Below are 6,177 nucleotides of genomic sequence, written 5' to 3' on the forward strand. Positions count from 1 at the left end.
AGTCTGCTTTTCAGGATGGCAGTTCGCGTTTTCTTCAGGCAGGGCAGACACTCCGTGTACTTGGCATGTGGATAGATGAACAATGGGGTAGGCCTCATCTCAGTTAGCCAGTTAGTCTTGGTGGATCAGCACCCCAGCCTGTGCTGTTGCTGCCTGTGCTGTTGTGGCCAGAGTGAACTTCTCTATCCCCATGGGTGCCCTGCTTCCCCTGTCACCTCCCAGCCTTGTCTCTGGCCATCCAGTGCTCATCTCCTGTCACACCTCTCTACTTGGTGACTCAGAAGGCACTTAAACGCTCTTTGTGGTATCTGCTTTTACTGTTGTTGTTGTTGTTGTTATTATTATTATTATTATTTTGCTTCTTCTTGCAAGACCAGCTCAATGGCCTGAAGCCTTTTCTGAACTCCCGAGCTACAGTGCAGTGCCTTCCCCCACCCCCTGCCCTAAATTCCCAGAACAGCCAACAGCTGCTCACTTAACAGTTGCTTGTCTTGTCACTTGTGGGTCTGAGTCCAGGATATAAAGAACACCTCGGCGCTGTTTGATGGCATGTCAGAGAGGCTTATCGCTGTGCCTGATACACGCACACTTGCCTTCCGTCCTGTGAGTGCCCATCACAGCATTATGTTCACACCATTTCATCCATTAAGTGAGCAGATCCCATACTCATGCAGGAGATATATTTCATTACCCAACACCAAAGGTAAAGAAGAAACCACCTTCCCCCCACTCCCCAAAAAAGATTTGACTCCATTTTTCCCTCAAAAAAACCTTCTGAAGTCCCTTTTTTCCCTAGCTCGTTCTAGTTCTTAAGAAGCTGTCAGAAACTTTCTTATGAGTTGTGAATTGGAGAGACCAAGGTCCTGCATGTCCTCAAGGACAGGAGCCTGGGATTCTGATGACAGATTTAGCCGCCTTGTTTATAGCATACATGAAGAACTTCATTAATGAAATTCTTGTTTTGGTAGCAGGCAGACTCAGATACTTTTAATTTCTGAGAACTAAGAAAAGCCAAAATCAGCTTAACATCAATCAGAGGTCATAACGGTCTCTTGAAAATCTCAAATGGCCAGGGGCCCAGTAATACAGTAATATTTAAATATTTAATATTTTTCTAGCAGGTGAAATCATTTTGTACTAATGCTAGTTAATATCCATAGGAAGTGAACTGAGCTGAATATATTGTGTCTGCAAAAAATTACTAATATTCTGAAGATGAGAATGGTAAATGGCTGCTTCCTGCCAAAGACAACCAAGAAGAAAAGATGTAAAGCATTGGGACAGGGTTTATATTGTCAGTAAGGAAGGGTTTCCTACTGAGAGTTATTAAACATGAACAGGTGGCACTTTGTTAATTAGTGGGCTAGGGAGCTGGAACATTAAAATCTTGTACGACCTGTAAAACAAGAGAATGAGCAATGGGGCACCTGGGTGGCTCAGTGGGTTAAAGCCTCTGCCTTCAGCTCAGGTCATGATCCCAGGGTCCTGGGATTGAGCCCCACATCAGGCTCTCTGCTCCGCAGGGAGCCTGCTTCCTCCTCTCTCTCTCTCTACCTGCCTCTCTGCCTAGTTGTGATTTCTCTCTGTCGAATTTTTAAAAAAAAAAAAGCAATGACTGGATTTTCCTGTGACCTCATATTTGAGCCATTTTCATGGTTTCTTTAATATGTACTTAGCATACAGCCAGCCATTCCCTCCTAACTGTTTATCACAAGAAATGAAAGCCTGCATCCACATAAAGCCTTGAATGTGTATCATAGCATAGCTGTGAGAGTCCCAAAATGGAAACAACCTATGTGTCCGTTAATAAGCGAATGGATATAAAAATTGTGGTATATCCACTCAATAGAACACTCTCCACCAATACAAAAGAACAAACTATTAATACAACATAGATGAATTGCAAAAACAATTTTACTGAGTAGAAGAAGCAAGGCAAAAAGTCCATACCATATAAATCCACTTACATAAAATTCTAGAATATGAAAACAGCAAATCAGTGATGGCAAAGGAATGGTGAAGTGGGTGAAGTGGGGAGGGAGGAATGGGTTATCCAAAGACTTGGGGAAATTTGGGTGATATGTTCAGTATATTGATTGAAAGTGCTTGTCTTAAAAAAAAATTATTCTTTGTATCCTAGCTCCATCTAAATAAAACTGGTGGTGTTTGGAAGATAAGCTGGATCTCCCAAGAAAGGTTGTTAGAACGGATTCTAGATCACGGTGTTGCTATAAGGTGGCAAAGTATACCTTGACTCTCAAGAGCATCCATCACGTTCACGCAGGAGGTGGTGTTGCTCAGGTTTGTCTGGGTCGGCCCGCTGGCTTACAAGGGGCGGCAATCACAGAGGGCCTTTGCCCAAGATAACCAGCTTTTTTCTCCCCTCTGGCTTCGGTGATTCCCTTGGGCAGAAAAGAACCCAGAGGACCTTTTCCTGGAAAGTAGTGATGGGGATGTGATTCTGCAAAGCGCCAGCTTGCTTGGGAGTTTTAAAAAGCATACTAAAATAAGGACCCAAATACTTGGGCTTCAGGTGTTTGGAACCCATACTCACGTAGCAAAAGTGAACGTAACCTGGTGGTTTCACATTAAGGGAGGATACCAGTTGAAACTGACTTGTAGGAAAACAATTTTTTTTAAATTTCCAAAGCGATTTATTTAAAAATGGAAAATAGATGTAAACAAAAGACACAAATATCCACAAGCCTACTACCTGAATGTTACCATTAGTATAATTTGGTATAATAGTAAATTTTATTTTTAGTAAAATTGTGGATCTTTTTTCTCATTTTTTGACTTAATATATAGTGAGAAATTGGACTCCTTCCACAAAGATGGAATAGACAGCCTTCCATATTCTTGCTGCTTGTCGAAAATCCTGAACATTCTGTAAAACATAAGAAGACCCAAAGCCAGAGAGAAGACAGATTAATTGGGGACCTAAGGACTCAAGGAACTCCATGGTGGCGAGGTCCTCAGGTTTTCTTTTTGCCTCATCTGTCCCAGATAATACCGGAGAAGCTGGCAACCAGGAAACACCAACAAATATAGAAAAAAGAGAAAACAACAAAGCCTACTCTCCAACCCAAGAACCAGGGAAAAGGGCAGGCTAGCAAGACAAATCTTTCAAGCATTAACTGCTCTATTCCGATCAAATGCCATGGGAAAGCCTGCAGTCCTATATTCCTCCCACCCCCAGCCAGTAAAGACCGAGTGGAGAGCCTAGACTTCACCCCTGCAAGGCTGAAACTGACACCCCAACCTCCTGCCAAGATGGTGTCAGAGAAGGCCTAGTGGGAACCTGTCCTCCACCTCCACTTACAATAATGAGACCCCTCTCTCCTTCCCTTCTGGGATGGAGGCAGAAGAGAGCCAGGAGAATCAGGGTTCTCAGTAGTGCCCAGCGGTAATGAGGCTGCTTTGTCACAGGGGAGCACTCCATGGGGAAATATATATATGATGATATATAATGATACACGCAGGTTGAACGATAAACCATGCCCAAGTTAATCGAATGAATAAATTGAAACTATAAGCACTGGGGACCTAAAAAATGAAAGTGATTATAAATGTGCACACATGAATTTTAAAGGGCATGTGGCCAGCTCCACAGACAGATACTGTCTGAAAAAAAGAACAGTAACTGAAGTCACTTATTTCTCTTCCGAGTCGATGCCACACTGTTCATGGGGTCCTGTTCTTGAAAATGGTGAATGATCAGGAAAGGACAAAAATTCCGATGGCCTCCTTCCACCCTGGAATGCATTCTATTTCCGTCTTTGCTGATGTCAGTTACAAAACACTAGTAATTCTAAGATAAGGAGGGAAATGTCCGTCTTCTGTCCCTCTCCTATCTCTTAGTCCTTGACCACCTCCTCATTCATTGAGTTAATGGCATATGTCGTAGCTGGTCAGCTGTCACTGAGTCAAACCTGCTTCTTCTGGGGGGACCCAGATCTCTGAGCTGAGGTGCCCTCTGCTGCCTTTGCAGAGTAGCCACTGTGTCTCGCCCAGAATGGCAATGCCGTTGCCACCCCCCAAACAGCCTGCTGCCCTTGGCGCTCTGTTCGAAAGCTGATTCCAGAGAAAGGGGATTCTGTCTGGCTTAGCAGCTACCACTGTCTTCTGCGGGGAAGGGAAGAACTGACTGTGTTTCACCAGAGCTCCGGAAACATTTACCCTGCAGGGTGGCTCATCAGAGCCCGTGTCAGGCTGAGGATAAGCCAGCCCCTGCTCAGGACACACACTGGGTTGTGCACAGCACAGGGTCCTTACACAGCCAGGTGTGGACTGCTCTGAGCCCCGGCCTTGGGAAGAAGTGGTCTGGTCTGATGTCAGAAATGCCTGATGCCACAAATGTCCCTTTCCGCAGTCTTGAAAAATAATCGTGTTTCGGCAAACCAGGTTCACCCACACAGAATAATAACTAATAATAAAAACAAATCACTCCAGGCCAAAAGAAGTGTGTATTAATTTGCTAGAAGTATATAGGTAGTATAGAATTTTTCTATAGAACATGAAATTAGAGTGAATTCTAAGGTTTGTGTTTTATCCAAATTTTTTTTCTGAATATTTTTTGGGGACAAAAGCAATATTCACATACTACAGAAAACTCAAGTGTACAAAATTGGTACTAGGAAAAGAGTTTGCAATTATAAGGGTGGGTATTTTTTCTTTGCCTCACGAATCATCTTAGGCAAGGGCGGGAGAAAGCAGAGGGAAGGGTTGGGGAAGGGAGCAGGAGTAGGTGAGAAGCCAGGATCCTGTGTCCCATTTCCTCCCCTTGAGGCTGTTACTGAACAAGCCCCCAGAGAAGTAGGGAGATTGTAGAACACCAGAGACCCCCTGCTGCACAGAAATGGGGTCGGGGGCTTTAGTGGTGGGGGGACGTTGTCAGCAAGCTACCTACCACTCAGAAGCCATTCCCTCCCCAGCGGCCCCGCAGAGCACACGTGCAAGCGTACTAGGGCCAGTTCCTAGGAGTGGAATCCTAAATCAAAAGCCACTTGAACACCAGGGCTGTGTCTAAGAACTCCTTGCCTGTTCGAAACAGATAATGATGTTATTGTAGGCAAAAATGATACTTTGCCATGGATGTGCTTTAAAATAATAATCTGGCCAAAAATAAAACGTGGATTTGGGATCCCGGGAATATGAGACAAGAACGGCAGAATGTTCCTCATTGCTGAAGTCGATCGGTGGGTGCTGTATCCATCTGCTAACACTATCCCAGCAAAGCCCCACAGAGCAGGGGCCTTAAACAACAGATTTAATTTTGCTGTTCTGGAGGCTGAAAGACCAAGATCAAGGTTTGGTTTGGTTTTGTTGATTGATTGATTGATTGATTGATTTCTCAGGGGGATCATCCATTTCCAGCAATGTGGCAAATTAGATACACTGAAACAGCTTCTCACCACAAAACAAACACTTATTTAAAAGAATAAGGCTCAGTGGGTTGGGCCTCTGCCTCTGTGCCCAGGACACTCACCTCCATTAGCTTTTGTTAGACCATCGACCCTTTGAGTGCCCAGGAACTATCTACTCCATCTGCGGCTTGAGGACCAAGCAGTGCCCAGAAATGATGACGCACGCACAAAACAAATACTTTCAAATGGGCGGCTATTTCATCGAGGAGAGAGGAGAGCATTGCTTTACGTTTATAAGTTTTTACTCTTCATAACCACCCAGCGAGGCGGGTACTGTTATTACTGACATTGCCCAGAGAAGATGAAATGGCTGGTCAGTCCGGAGGGAAGTCACGCAGTCCTTGAAGTTGACACCAGCATGGCAGGAGGGGTGTGGGGTGGGGGGAAGCCACGGAGCTGCGGGAGCTGCAGGACTTGGTGTGGGGGCACTGTGGGAGGGAAGGGGTGGTGACACCAACTCCGAGTGGCCGGATGCCATGGCCATGTGCTGCTGGATGGCATGTAGTGACTTCCCCGTGGGTCTGGCTGGTCTGCAGTGTCTCGGAACGCCCAAGGGGACGGTCACATTGGCTGCCGGGTATATTGGTCTGGAACTGAGCAGGCTGACCAGGAAAAGATCAGAGTCATTACCATGGAGATCTGCCTGCCACGATGTCTCTCTCTCGCGCGCACACACACACACACTCGTGTGAGCCGGGAAAGTTCCTTTGCATTTTGTTACAGTCAGAAATTCCAACACTTAGCAGTTTAT

The sequence above is a fragment of the Meles meles genome, chromosome 16 (genome assembly GCF_922984935.1).
Source record: "Meles meles chromosome 16, mMelMel3.1 paternal haplotype, whole genome shotgun sequence".
Taxonomy (NCBI): Eukaryota; Metazoa; Chordata; class Mammalia; order Carnivora; family Mustelidae; genus Meles; species Meles meles.